The sequence below is a fragment of the Eriocheir sinensis genome, chromosome 30 (assembly GCF_024679095.1).
Source record: "Eriocheir sinensis breed Jianghai 21 chromosome 30, ASM2467909v1, whole genome shotgun sequence".
NCBI lineage: Eukaryota > Metazoa > Arthropoda > Malacostraca > Decapoda > Varunidae > Eriocheir > Eriocheir sinensis.
This window is the reverse complement of record NC_066538.1, coordinates 3,056,423-3,071,925: the sequence shown is the minus strand read 5'-3', so window position 1 is coordinate 3,071,925 and position 15,503 is coordinate 3,056,423. Positions and strand designations below refer to the sequence as shown.

Genomic DNA, 15,503 nt, shown 5'->3' with positions numbered 1-15,503 from the left:
AGGCATACAAGTTAATGAAAAGAAATAGCTAGAAAATATAAGGAGCAAGGAATAGATTAGTTATAAATTGGAATAAGAAAAGAACACAGAAAGACGAGCAAAGAAGTTAATGAAAAGAAATAATTAGAAAATATAAGAAAATAAAAGATTAGTTAGTTATTGATTTGAATAAGAAAAGTACCCAAAAGACGAGCATTCGAATTAATAAAAAGATATATCTGGAAAAATAAGGAAAGAAGAGATTGGTTAGTTATAGATTGGAATAAAATAAAAACAAGAAGAATATAACGAAAGAAAAATAGATTAGTTAGTTGTAGATTGGAATAAGAAAAGCACCAAAAAGACGAGCATAGAAGTTAATAAAAAGAAATAACTAGAAAAATGAGGAAAGAAGAATAGATAAGTTAGTTATAAATTGGATCAAGAAAAGAACTAAGAAAGAGAGTCATAGAAGTTAATAAAAGAAATACCTCGAAAATATGGAACGAAAAATAGATTAATTACTTAAAAATTGAAATAAGAAGAGCACTAAAAAGACAAGCATAAAAGTTAATGAAAATAAATAACTAGAAAATAGAGAGAAAGAAAAATAGATTAGTTAGTTATAAATTGGAATAACAAAAGTACCAAAAGAGACAGGCATAGAAGTTAATGAAAAGAAATAACTAGAAAATAAAGAACGAGGAATAGATTAGTTAGTTATAAATTGGAATAAGAAAAGAACCCAAAAAGACGAGCATAGAAGTTAATGAAAAGAAATACCTGGGAAAATAAGGAAAGAACAGACTAGTTAGTTATAGGTTGGAATAAGAAAAGAACCAAAAAAGACAAGCATACAAGTTAATAAAAAGAAATAACTAGAAAAAATATAAGGGAAGAAAAACAGATTAGTTACTTATAGATTGGAATAAGAAAAGTACCAAAAAAGACGAGCATAACAGTTAATACAAAGAAATACCTGGAAAAATAAGGAACGAAAAATACATTAGTTAGTTATAAATTGGAATAAGAAAAGTACCAAAAAGACGGTACATAACAGTTAATATCGCTGTCAAAGAAATACCTGGAAAAATTTGAACGAAAAATACACCCTGTTAGTTAGTTATAAATTGGAATAAGAAAAGTACCAAAAAGATAGGCATAGAAATGAATAAAAAAAAAATAAGAAGAAAAATGTGGGACGAGGAATAGATTAGTTAGTTATAGATTGGAATTAGAAAAGACCCAAAAAGACAGGCATAGAAGTCAATTAAAAGAAATAACAAGAAAATATAAGGAAAGAAAAAGATTAGTTAGTTATAAATTAAAATAAGAAAAGTACTAAAAAGACGAGCATAGAAGTTAATGAAAAGAAGAAAATAGAAAAATATCGAAAGAAGAATAGATAAGTTAGTTATAAATTGGAATAAGAAAGGCACCAAAAATGACAAGCATAGAAGTTAATAAATAGAATTAGCTATAAAATATAAGGAACGAGAAATAAATTAGTTAATTATAAATTGGAATAAGAAAAGAACCCAAAAAGACGAGCATGGTAGTTAATGAAAAGAAATAACTAGAAAATTTAAGGAAAGAATAGATTAGTTAGTTATTAATTCGAATAAGAAAAGTATCCAAAAGACGAGCATACGAATTAATAAAAAGAAATATCTGGAAAAATAAGGAAAGAATAGATTAGTTAGTTATAGATTGGAATATGAGAAGCACCAAAAAGACGAGCGTAGAAGCTAATAAAAAGAAATAACTAGAAAAAATATAAGTAAAGAAAAATAGATTAGTTAGTTATAGATTGGAATAAGAGAAGCACTAAAAAACACCGGCATAGAAGTTAATAAAAGAAATACCTCGAAAATAAGGAACGAAGAATAGATTAGTTAGTTATAGATTGGAATAAGATTAGCACCAAAAAGACGGGCATACAAGTTAATAAAAAAATAACAAGAAAATAAAAGGAACGACGGATAGATTAGTTAGTTATAGATTGGAATAAGGAAAGTACAGAAAAAAGGAACACAGAAGTTAATGAAAAGAAGTAAATAGAAAAATATGGAAAGAAGAATAGATTAGTCAGTTATAAATTGGAATAAGAAAAGCACCAAAAAGACAAGCATACAAGTTAATAAAATAAATAACTAGAAAATAAAAGGAACAAAGGATAGATTAGTTAGTTATAGACTGGAATAAAAAAAGTATCAAAAACACAAGCATACAAGTTAATGAAAAAAAATAGCTAGAAAATATAAGAAAAGAAAAATAGATTCGTTAGTTATATATTGGAATAAAAACAGCACCAAAAAGACAAGCATAGAAGTTAATGAAAAGAAGCAAATAGAAAAAATAAGGAACGCAAAATAGATTAGTTATATATATATATATATATATATATATATATATATATATATATATATATATATATATATATATATATATATATATATATATATATATATATATATATATATATATATATATATATATATATATATATATATATATATATATATATATATATATATATATATATATATATATATATGTGTGTGTGTGTGTGTGTGTGTGTGTGTGTGTGTCGGGCACTCATCAGTAATTTTCTTCTTATTGTAGTTGGGATAATGCATAAGGGTTTTCGTTTGTTGACGATGAATGCAGGGAAAGAAATAAGGAGACGAAAAATAGCCTAATTCACCACAAGCGGCGGCCGACCGGCGGCCAGGCAGCGGGCAGTCATGCGTCGTCGCTGTACACATCCTAAGAAACCGTTCTGTGTTATGATCATGTCACGATTTATCTATAATCTGATCGCACCATAGCGTTCAGGAGACTTTGCTCTATGAGATGAAATTATTTATTTCAACCCTGGTTCAAAGACTGCTGAGAAAAGCGATGATAAGTAAACCGTGTTATAAACATTTCGGAGCTGTCTTGTGACTTCAACTCATCACATTTCCTTTATGTTTTATTTTATCGAGTTTAGATAAACATAACTGAGTTGCGCAATTACTGCTGAGTCCAACGGTACCAACTAAAGTGGTCTGTCGTGAATAAGAGACGAGCTATGACGAAGAACATACAAGTGTGTAGCGTCACGGCGGACATGTGAGTGAGGGAGGGGTGCAGCCAATCACAGGAGCCGTAACAAACGCTGCCTAGGCGCCAGATGAACAGGCTCCCTCAACAGACCATAACTCTATACACAGACAAGGAAAACTCTCTCTCTCTCTCTCTCTCTCTCTCTCTCTCTCTCTCTCACACAACTTTCCCTTGAGCCACAGATCAATAAACGCCACAAACTGGACCCAACTCTCCCTCACACAGGTTCGAATCCTCTTTACTTATACTGAAACGTGACAACCCATTCCTCTCATCTATACTTTTTTATATTTCTTTATATTTACTTATAACGAAACATAATATCTTGCTCGTTTTTCTGTCACGACTTATTAACTTGCCCAATTTACTTATAAGACATCTGCTTTTTTTTCTGATGATTTATACTTAACCATGTCATCGCGTTTTTCTTATTATTTCGTTTTTCTATGTACTTATTCCTAAACAAAACACGGAGTCCCTCTCACCTATCACGACTCTATTTTTTTTTTATCTACTCTCACAAAAACGTAACCTTGCATTTCTCATATATATCACAAATTATTATACCATTATCCATTACTTTTATATTACCTCCTCGTTCTATTTGTTTACAGGGGCAGCGATTTTTTTTTTTTCTCTCTCTCTCACTGGGACACTCGTTCACTCGCCCATTCACTCTCTAACTCGTTCAGGGCAGAGGAGAGGCAATGGGAAAGGTAGCGACTGATGTAAAAAGTTCTGTATAGTGAAAACACGTGAAAATATTGTAGTGTTCGCTCGTTTTCTCGTTTTTTTTTCACTCTCACTCGTTCACTCGCTTCCTAACTCGTTCAGGGCAGAGGAGAGGCAAAGGTAAGGTAGCGATTGGTGTAAAAAGTTCTTTATAGTGAAAACACGTGAAAATATTGTAGTGTTCGCTCGTTTTCTTGTTTTTTTCACTCTTTCACTTTTTCACTCGCTCCCTAACTCGTTCAGGGGTGAGGAAAAGGTAGCGAGTGGCGATTAATGTTGCGTTAAGTGATAAAACCTGGAAAATTACGTGTTTTTTTTAGCTTAATTACTCGTTTTTCTCGTTCTTTTTACTCTTTCACTCTTTCACTCGCTCCCTAACTCGTTCAGTGGTGAGGAAAAGGTAGCGAGTGGCGATTAATGTTGCGTTAAGTGATGTAACGTGGAAAATTACGTGTTTTTTTTAGCTTAATTACTCGTTTTTCTCGTTCTTTTTACTCTTTCACTCGCTCCCTAACTCGTTCAGGGGTGAGGAAAAGGTAGCGAGTGGCGATTAATGTTGCGTTAAGTGATATAACGAGGAAAATTAGTGTTTTTTAGATTAATTACTCGTTTTTCTCTTTTCTTTTTTTACTTTTTCACTCGCTCACTCGCTCTCTAACTCGTTCAGAGGTGAGGAAAAGATAGCGAGTGGTGATAATAAATGTTGCGTTAAGTGATATAACGAGGAAAATTAGTGTTTTTTAGCTTAATTACTCGTTTTCCTCGTTTTTTTTCACTTTTTCACTCGCTCACTCGCTCTCTAACTCGTTCAGGGGTGAGGAAAAGGTAGCGAGTGGCGATTAATGTTGCGTTTAGTAATATAACGAGGAAAATTAGTGTTTTTTAGATTAATTACTCGTTTTTCTCGTTTTTTTCACTTTTCACTCGCTCACTCGCTCTCTAACTCGTTCAGGGCTGAGGAAAAGGTAGCGAGTGGCGATTAATGTTGCGTTAAGTGATATAACGAGGAAAATTAGTGTTTTTTTAAGATTAATTACTCGTTTTTCTCGTTTTTTTTCACTTTTTCACTCGCTCACTCGCTCTCTAACTCGTTCAGGGCTGAGGAAAAGGTAGCGAGTGTAAACTGTAACTGTAAAACCAAAATCGCAAAATCTTCATACTTATCGCAACTTTCTACCTCTTCAATTTCCTTCTCTATCTCTCTCTTTACTCAGTTTCAAAAATAGTCTGGAACGATAAATAAAAAGTGATAATAAAGCGTGAAAAAAAAGCAAATAAAAAACAATTCCAAACGCCAAAGCAATCACAGGATAAGACCCACTTGTCCTCCTCTTCCTCCTCCTCTTCCTCTTCCTCTTCCTCCTCTTCCTTAACCTAGGAGGCACGTCTGTCTGTCATGTTATTTACCCATCACGTTTCTGGTATCGTATTGGCAAGCTGAGGGAAGTGGTGGAGGAGGAGGAGGAGGAGGAGGAGGAGGAGGAGGAGGAGGAGGAGGAGGAGGAGGAGGAGGAGGAGGAGGAGGAGGAGGAGGAGGAAAGTGAGTGCATGAGGGGAGGAGGAGAAGGGAAGTGAGTGAAGGAAAAAGAGAGGTGAGAGAAGATGGGGGGAAGAGGAGGAGGAGGAGGAGGAGGAGGAGGAGGAGGAGGAAGGAAGGAAGTGAGTGGATGAGGAGGAGGTGAAGGAGGAGGAGGAGGGAGGAAGTGAGTGAAGGAAGAAGAGAGAGGTGAGAGGAGAGGAGAGAAGAGGAGGAAGAGGAGGAGGAGGAGGAGGAGGAGGAGGAGGGGAAGTTCTTAGGGCGTGGAGGAGAAAGAGAACGAAACAGAGCGGAAGAGGAAGAAGAGGAAGAACAGGAACAGAAAGAAGAGGAAGAACAGGAAGAGGAAGAACAGGAAGAGGAAGAAGAAAACACCCAATGGAAAAAAAAAGCAAACGAAGTAAAGAAAAACAAGAAGAAAAGAGAAGAAAACACATGAACCAAAGGAGGAAAAGAAGGAAGAGGAGGAGGAGGCAGCAGAAGAGAAACCAAAAGAAGAGAAAACCAGAAGAGAAGGGCGGAGGGTAGGGAGAGTCGGCAGGGAGAGAGAGGAGGCAGGGAGGAAGAAGGAGAGGGAGGGAGAGGAGGGAGAGGGCAGGACCTGGAGTATCGCAAAAGCCGAGAGTTGAGGAAGGCAGCGACGCACGGCAACCCCCTCAGAGGCCGTGGCACCGTGTTGGCCCTGATGGCACCTCACTGGCGTGGCTCAGTGCCTGCTGGGAGGACCTGCGCGCCGCCCCTGCCCCGCCCGCCTCACTGGGACACTCTATCACTCGCCCACTCGCTCGCCAACTCGCTCAGGGCAGAGGAGTGGCAAAGGAAAGGTAGCGACAGGTGTGACAAGTTCCGTAAAGTGAAAACACGTGGAAATATTGTAGTGTTCGCTCGTTTTTTTCGTTTTTTTCACTCGTTCATTCGCTAACTCGCTCCCTAACTCGTTCAAGGCAGAGGAGAGGCACGGGAAAGGTAGCGACTGTGTGACAAGTTCCGTAAAGTGTAAACACGTGAAAATATTGTAGTGTTCGCTCGTTTTCTCGTATTTTTTCACTTGTTCACTCGCCCACTCGCTCCCTAACTCGTTCAGGGGTGAGGAAAAGGTCGAGTGGGGATAAATGTTGCGCAAAGTGAAATAACGTGGAAAATTAGTGTTGTATGGTTTAATTACTCGTTTTTCTCGTTTTTTTCTGACTCGTTCACTCGGTTACTCGTTCCATAACTCGTTGAATGGAGATGCAAAGGCGTGGAAAGTTCGGAAAAGTGAAATAAACGTGAAAAAAGTGGTGTTTCAAGTTAGTTATTTACTCGCTTACTCGTTTTTCTCACTCGTTCACTCGTTCCCTAACTCGTTCAGCGTTGAATAAAAGGTTGCGAGTGATATGAAAAGTTGCGTGCGTCGAAAAAAAAGTGATTAAGTGATTCTCGCTTTTTTTTTTTTTTACTGGTCTACTCGTTCTTTCCTTACTCGTCTACTCGCTTACTCGCTCGCCCACTCGTTGAAGGGAGAGATACTGTGTGAAAAGTTGTGTATAGTGAAAAAAAAAAACGTAAAAAAAGGTGTATAGTGTTTCTTTTAAATAATTTCTCGTTACTTTTCACATTTTCACTCGCTCGCAGGAGAGGAAACAGTGACGAGTGGACCCAAAAGTTGCTTGAAGTAAAAACAAAAAACAAAAACAAAAAAAAAGTGACTCACGGACCTCCGTTTAACATACTCACTCGTTTACTCGTGTTTCCTCACTCGTTCACTCGTTTTCCTACTCGCTCGCCCGAAAGGTAGGAGTAAGCGAGTAGTGAGTAGTGTGTTCAGCTGGGAGAAAATTTACTTGCAATGAAAAAAAAATGATTCAAGTTGTTTCATGTCACTCACTCACTCGCTTACTCGTCTTTTCACGCACTTACTCACTCACCTACTCGTTCGTCGGGGTGAAATAGCGAGCAGTGAATGTTTGGGTGCGTGGAAGAGTGGGTGCGGTGAAGGAAACGAGTGAAAGTATGCATATGTGTGTGTGTGTGTGTGTGTGTGTGTGTGTGTGTGTGTGTCTCGCCTCACTCACTCACTCACTCACTCAACGGGCAGGAAACAGTAGCGAGTGGTGTTTACCTGCTCGAAAAAGTTACGTGAGGTGAAAAATAAAAGTTGTCATTTGTTTTGTCCCACTCACACACTCACTCACTCACTCACTCACTCACTCACTCATTCAATCACTCATTCAAGGGGGATAAAAAGGGAAGTGAGTAGGAAGTTGCGTGTAGTGAAGGGGGAAAGTGGCGTGCGTTGAATAATTTTTACTCACTCCCTTACTCACTCCATCCCTCACTCACTCACTCATTCAAGGGAGAGAAAAAGGGAAGTGAGTAGTGGGAAGTTGCGTGCAGTGAATGGGGATAAGGATTAGAGTGCGTTGCCTCATACTCACTCACTCACTCACTCACTCACAAACTCACTCACTCTTGGAAAAGAAAAAAAAAGATAATGAGTGAAGTTCAGTTTAGTTTCTCCTGAGTTCAGTTTAGTTTCTCCTGAGTGAAAAGTTTTGCTTGTTGAAGAAAACGTTTAAAGTCTTTTTTTGTTATATATATTGTTCAGTGTATGTGTGTGTGTCAGTGTGTGTGTGTGTGTGTGTGTGTGTGTGTGTGTGTGTGTGTGTGTGAAGATGTGGGCGGGTGTGGTGTGTTTTCGTGTTTGCTCTCTCTCTCTCTCTCTCTCTCTCTCTCTCTCTCTCTCTCTCTCTCTCTCTCGAGTTATGGGAGCGATATTATGCGGTGTTTGTGGAAACTGTGTGTGTGTGTGTGTGTGTTTATTTGTTTGCCTGTATGTGATTTTTTCTTTTTAATTCTTCTTTGCTGTTTATTCAATTATTTACACGCAATATCTTTCTTTACGTTCATATTACTTGTTGGTTTTGCTGTTATTTTCTGTGTGCGTGTGCGTGTGTGTGTGTGTGTTTGTGGGTGCGCGTAAGTACACACACACACACACACACACACACACACACACACACATACACACACCCTCAATTAAATCCTCAAGCGAAGAAATATTTTTTAAGACGAGATTAAAAACTTCAAGAAAAAAGCAAAAAAATAAAAAGTTGTGGAGAAGAAAAATCCTTAATTGGAAAGACACGTTAAATTTAGAGAAAAAAGGAAGAAAGAGAGGAAGAAAAGAAGAAAAAAAGAGTTGAATACGTGTTTGATGAGGCCCTTTCCTCGCGACCTAAAAATAATATGAAAGAAAGGAAGAAAAAAGGAGAAAAAAAGGAGGTCGCGTAGAAGAGGAAGTACAAACACGGAGAGGAAAAGAAAGAATAATAAAGGAAGACTGGAAGAAAAGGAAAGAAAACATCGAAAGAGAAAGGAAGGAACGGAATGGGGGAAAGGAATAATATGAAAGACAGAAAGGAAGGAAAGGGAAGAAAGAAAGGAAGAAAAGGAAAATAACAAGGAAAGAGAAAGGAAGGAAAGGAAAGGAGAAAAAAAATAATGGAAGGAAATGAAACAAGGAAAGACAGAAAGGAAGGAAAGGAAAAAAGGAAAAAAAACATCGCAAAAGAAAGGAAAGAAAAAAAAGGAAGAATTGAAGAAAAGGAAAAGAACATCGAAAGAGAAAAGAATGAAAGAAAAAGAGGAAAGTTGGAAGAAAAGGAAATCAATGAAAGAGAAATAAAAAAGGAAATAAAAAATGGAAAAGGAAAAAAAAGGAATGAAAAGGAAACGCAGAAAGTAAGGAAGAATGAAAGCCAAAAATATGAAAAGATAAAGGAAGGAGAAAAAAAGGAATGAAAGAAAGGAAGGAAAAAAAGGAATAAAAGAACAAAGGAAAATGAAGGAAACAAAGACGGAAATAATGGTAAGAAGAATATAGAAAGGAAAAAAAGGAAGGAAAGAGGAAGAAATTAGTCACCTTCTCCCTCCTTTCTTCCCTTCTTCATTAATCTCTCTCTCTCTCTCTCTCTCTCTCTCTCTGCATTGCCCTTTCTTTCCTCCCTCTTTCTCTCCTTCTACCTTCCTCCCTTCTCTTCTTTCTTACTGTCTCTCTCCTTTCCATTCTCCCTTCTTCCCTTCATCTTCCACTTTCTCTCCCTCTTCCCCTTCATTCTATCTTCTTTTTCATCTTCCTTTCTCCTTTTCTCTCTACTGCCCTTACCCTCGCTTCCCCTTCTCTTCTTCTTCTTCGCCTCCTCCTCCTCCTCCTCCTCCTCCCTTCCTTCTTCCTTCCTCTTACCTTCCCTAATTCTTTAAGTGAGAGGAAGGAGAGTGAGAGAGTGAGAGTGAGTGAGTGAGTGAGTGAGTAGTTTTTTTTCTAATTTATCTTTCATGTTAATTTCTTTTAGCTCTCCCTTGAGATTTTTTTTCATATCTTCCTAATTCACAATATTTCTCTCTCTTTCTTTCTCTCATTTTCTTTATTCACTTATTTATTTACTTTTTTTGTTATTCTAAGTTTCGTTTCAACTTAAGACGTATTTTCATTTCTTCTTCTTCTTTCTCTCTCTCTGTTTCCTTTGGTGACTTTGTACTGAAAGAGAACTCGTGCTAAAGAGAGAGAGAGAGAGAGAGAGAGAGAGAGAGAGAGAGAGAGAGAGAGAGAGAGAGAGAGAGAGAGAGAGAGAGAGAGAGAGAGAGAGAGAGAGAGAGAGAGAGAGAGAGAATGTGTGAGCAAGAGGCAGAAGCGAGGATGAAAGACGATGACGCGAGATGATAAAAAAAAAAAAAACAGAAAAAACGAAAAAAAAAAGTGACACGATATTGGTAACGAAAAAAATAAAGCGGGGAAGAAAGAGATGAAAAAAGAAGATGCAAGGATGATGATGGTGATGATGATGATGATGAGAAAGATGTGATGCGAAGGAGAGAGGAAAAATAGGCAAAGGTAGATTAAATAGAAACAAAACATGATATAAGAGAACTAAAATTTAATCTGCCGAAAATTAAAAGGAAAAAGAAAGAGTTAAGAGAGAACTGAAATGACGAAGGAAATGTAGGAAGAAAAGACAAAAGGCCGAAAGGTAAAACAAAACAAAACAAAGACAAAAACAAAACGTGTCGTGTTGTGAAGAGAGAATGAAAATAGAGAAAAAATAAAAGAAAAAAAGAAAGTTAAAAAAGAACTTAAATGGCGAAGGAAATGTAGGAAGAAAAGACAAAAGGCCGGAAGGTAAAACAAAACAAAACAAAGACAAAAACAAAACGCGTCGTGTTGTGAAGAGAGAATGAAAACAGATAAAATAAATTGGTCGATGAAAGAGCGAAAATGAGAAGTTAAATCATAATGCAAAATATAAACAAATGCGAAGAGATAACAGCGCTGTGATGTGAAAGGAAAGAAAATATATAAAATGAATTAGCCGATGAGAGAACAGAAATGACAAGGAAAATGAGAAGAGCAAGGATACAGTCAGCCGGTAAAGCATAAAGAGAATTGAAGCGTGGCGAAGCAGAAATGAAAATGAAAGGGAAAGGGAAAGGAAATGGAAATAAAAATGAGAGAAGAAGAAAATGAAAATGAAGGCGGAAGAAAATAAGAATGAAAGGGAAAGAAAATGAAAAGGAGAGGAAATGATGATGAAAATGAAAGGAAAAAGATGGAAATGAAAATGAAAGGGAGAGAAAATGTAAATGAAAGGGAAATGGAAATTAAAATGAAAGGGAAAGGAAATGAAGATGAAAGGGAAAGGGAAAGAAAATGGAAATGAAAATGAAAGGGAAAGAAAATGAAGATGAAAGTGAAAGGGAGAGAAAATATAAATGAAACAAAGAAAATGAAAAGAAAAGGGAAAGAAAATGAAAATGAAAGGGAAATGAAATGAAAATGAAAATGAAAGGGAAACAAAATGAAAATGAAAGGAAAAGAAAATGAAAAAAAATGAAAGGGAAAGAAAATGAAGAAAGAGAATGAAAAGAGAAAATGAAAGGGAAAGAAAATGAAAATGAAAGCGAAAGGAAATGAAAATGAAAGCGGTAGAATATGAATATGAAAGGGAAAGAATATGAAAATAAAAAGCGATCGAAAATGAAAATAAAAACGTTAAAAAATTAGAAAGAAAATGAAAGCGAAAGGCAATGAAAATTAGAGCGGAAGAAAATGAAAAAAAATGAAAGCGAAAGGCAATGAAAATGAGAGCGGAAGAAAATAAAAAAATGTTCGCAGATAAATAAAGAGCAAAACAAAACTGACGTAAATGAAAAATACTGAACCCGATAAACAACAACAACACCACCAACAACAGCAACAACAAAAGTGATACTTATAGGCCTACACATTTAAGGGCAAACACGAGTATTTTCATTACTTTGTTTAAGTGACATGAGAGAAAAATGACACACGAAATAAACCAGTAATTAATAATGTTGCTCCTTTTGCTTTGTAACTGAGGAGACACTGAGCAAAAAAGAAGTAAATAAAAAGTAAAATAAAATAAATGAATAAATAGAATAGACTTATAAATATATATACAAAAAAACATTACACATTATCGTTTTCACATACATGACATCAAACTGTAAAATATCGATGCTATTCGGTCGCCTTATCAATGAGTGAAATTTAAGCGAAATTTTTTTTAATCCAAATAAAAAAAATCAAATCCCTAGTATTGTAGCTTTTACGGAATATCACATCAAAACAAAAAAACAAAAAAGAAAAAAAAATACTCTCTTGCCTAATAGCTTTTTAAACGAGTGGAAACGGCGCGAGAATTGTATCACTGAAATATGCATAAAAGGGAGGAATAGAAAGCATTGTTCATAATAGCTTTTGCTAAGTATTATATCAAACGACAAAATAATGATGTTAGTTTGCCGCTTCACCGCCTTACAAATGAGTGTGACGAATTAACTGGACGTGAAATGATGGAAGTTAAAGTGAAAGGGAGGAAACACAACGATGAGACTTTCAATAAAACATATCGTATAGAAAGAAAATAAGGGAGAAAAAAGAATAATGGCAGAAGAATGGAAAGTAAAATAAATATCGGAAAAAAGAAAGAAAAAAGGAAAAAACTGAAAAAATGACAGAGAAATGAGGAGGGAAATTAAATAAAGAGAGCAAAGAGGAAGAAAACAGAATAATGGCAGAGAGAGAAACGGAAGATAAAATAACAAAGGAAAGTGACTGCAAGGAAAACATAGATAAAGAGAAAATAAAGGAAGGAAATAGAAAGAACAGAAGAAGAAAATCAACAGGAAACACGTAAAAGGAAGAATTAAAAAAAGGACTTGAAATATTAACAAAAAAGAAAAAAAAAAAGAAAACGATCAATAAAAAATAAAACAAACAAACATAGTACGGTATAACAGTCCGAATAGTGATTACATGTTAGCTACGTGTTTCATCAGTATAATAACAGTATTGAAACAGATATGAGACTGGGAAGGGGCCGAGTAAAAATTTGCGAGTATGACGTTACGAATATTAAACAAAATAGGGGAAATTCGAACCATTCCTAGTTTGTATTCAATATAAATGAGAAACAGCAGGAAGGAGAGACAGAATATAATGAAACTTGGAAGGGATGAAGTAAAAATGTGCAAATATGACTTTACGAATATTATACAAAAAAAGGGGAAATTAGAACTCTTCCTAATTTGTATTCAATATAAATGAGAAACAGCAGGAAGGAGAGACAGCAAATAATGAAACTAGAAAGGGGTGAAGAAAAAATGTGCAAATATGACGTTACGAATATTATACAAAAAGGAGAAATTAGAACTCTTCCTGATTTGGTTTCAATAAAAAGGAATAATAACAAGAAGGAGAGACAGCAAATAATGAAACTGGGAAGAGGGGAAGAAATGTGCAAATATAGCGCTACGAATATTATACTAAAAAGGGGGAAATTAAAACTCCTCATTTGTTTTTAATGTAAAGGAATAACAGCAGGGAGGAAAGGCGGCAAATAATGAAGCTGGGAAAGGATGAAGTATAAATGTGCAAATATGGCGTTCCGAATGTTATAAAAAAAAGGGGAAATTAGATCCAATGATTTGTTTTTAATGTAAATGAGTAAAAGCAGGGAGGAGAGCACGTTGAAAATATGGATATCAGAGGAAATGAAAAATAGCATAAAGAGAACATTACATCTGAACAAATATATCAAATTAAAGCGAAAATCCATATATGAGTGATAACCGCGAGCGAATCATGAGGAAAGAATAATAATAAATAAGTGAACGTCAAATCAAACTTTTATGAAATATTGCATTAAAATAAAACATAACAAAAAATCTATACGGTTACTCGATCCTTTGTTTTGAATGATAGAAACTATAAAAAAAAATAATATAAAGGGCACTTAAACAGATCATCATAAAATAATAAATAAAAATAGAAAATGATGAAATAAAATGAAGTAAAATCAATACAAGAACTAGAAAAATAAATAGTAGCGGGCTTTTTTTAAATTATTGTTTCCTTTTTTTTTCTTTTTTTTGCCCTTGAACTGTTTCCTTTACAATAAAAATAAAAAAGGTGAAAAAATATTACGGTTAAGAAAGTAAATAATCAACAAAACAAATATGCAAACAAAGAAACGCTGAAACAAATGCTGAAACAATGAAACCACCAACCAAAACAAACAACCAAACAAACAAAAACACCCCCCTCCCTCATACCGTGACAGCATATGGGAATCATTATACATGCAAATTACACTCAAGTTATACGCACAAAAAATGATACGCAACAATTAATTAAAATTTTAGGAGCCTAACAATTATGCAATACGTCGAGTTGGCGCCGAAAAAAAAATAATAACGTAAATGGTCGTTTCGCTAACTAATTACTGCCAAAAAGTTGTTCGGCAATTAAGTGTTGTAGAACTAATATTAATTCGCCCCAATTAATGCGAAAAGTAAGTGACGGGATGCGGAAAATGACGAGACGCTAAATGGGCCGTGAAGGTGAACGCGAAAGTGAAGGGAAAAACGTAAAAGGTAAAAGCTGAAAAGAGACAGAACGAAAAATAAATGAAGAGAAAATACATAAAAAAGGACCAAAAAAGTTAAAGAAGAGTGAAGTTAAGGAAGAAAGCAAAGGAGGTGGAGGAACGGAAAAATAAACTAAAGGAGAGTGACAGAAAGGAAAATAAATATAGAAAAAAAACAGAGGACCAGAAAAAAATAATGAAAAGAGTATAGTGAAGTGAAGAAGAAAGTAAAGGAAGGAAAAGACTAAAGGAAAGTGAAAAACAGAAAATAACACAGAGTAAGGACCCCAAAAGTTAAAAGAAGAGTGGAGTGAAGCAAAAAAGAAAATATGAAAATTATAATTAAATTTAATTGGCAGGAAGGAAAGTAACGAAAGAAAGTGGGAGAACGAAGACAAAATAACAGATACTTAAGAAATAAAAAAAGGGGTGGAAAGGAAAACATATTAAAGGAAAACAGTGAAATTAAACCATAAGTGGAAAATATATAAAAAAGTGAAAGGAAAGGAAAACTAATAGGTACATAACAGTGAAAAAAAGAAGAAAAAAACAGAACCAAAGGAAAATAAGGGAAAATATATTGGATAGCGATAGTAGGGAAGAGAAAAGGAAAACTAAAATGGAAAGAGGAAGAGCTAAATATATATAAAAAGAGATAAAGAGGACCACAAAAGGAACAGAAAATAAAAGAAAGTAATAAAATAAAGTGGAAGAGAGGAAAGAAAATAAAGAAGAGAGACTGAGGGAAAAGAAAGTGGAACGAGACAGAGGAAATGAGAGTGGAAGACAGGAAGACAAACAAATTCAGAGGAAGGTCGTGAGAGGGACTTGAGTGTGGCGAAGAGAAACTAAAGGAAGAAAAATGGGATAAACTCGAAATAAAAGAAAACGAAAGAAAGAAAAGAAAATACAAGGCAAGACAGAAAGAGAAACAGAAACCAAAGATAAGGAGAGAAAATAATAAAAACAAAAATAAAAGTGAAAAAAACCATAGATAAGAAAATAAATTAGAGAAAAAACAAGTAAAGAAAGAAAAAAGATAAAAAAGAAGAAAGTGATAAAATTAATAAATAAAAAAAACAAATCAGAGTTTCTTGAATCGACAAAAGGAAAAAAACAAAAAACAAAAAAACAAAGACAAGACAAAAAATACCAAAGAAAGAAAAAAACAAAACAAAAAATAAAAGGAAAACCGAGGAAGACAGCATCGCAGAGAA

General features: G+C 35.0%; 1 long non-coding RNA gene across 1 annotated transcript; it reads left to right on the top strand.

The window, feature by feature from the left end:
* The first annotated feature begins 5,985 nt into the window (after nt 1-5,985).
* LOC127005455 (uncharacterized) lies at nt 5,986-15,264 on the top strand. Its single transcript, XR_007758557.1, has 2 exons — nt 5,986-6,183; nt 14,646-15,264. It is a non-coding gene; the product is annotated as an uncharacterized LOC127005455 (long non-coding RNA).
* The last annotated feature ends 239 nt before the right edge of the window (nt 15,265-15,503 follow it).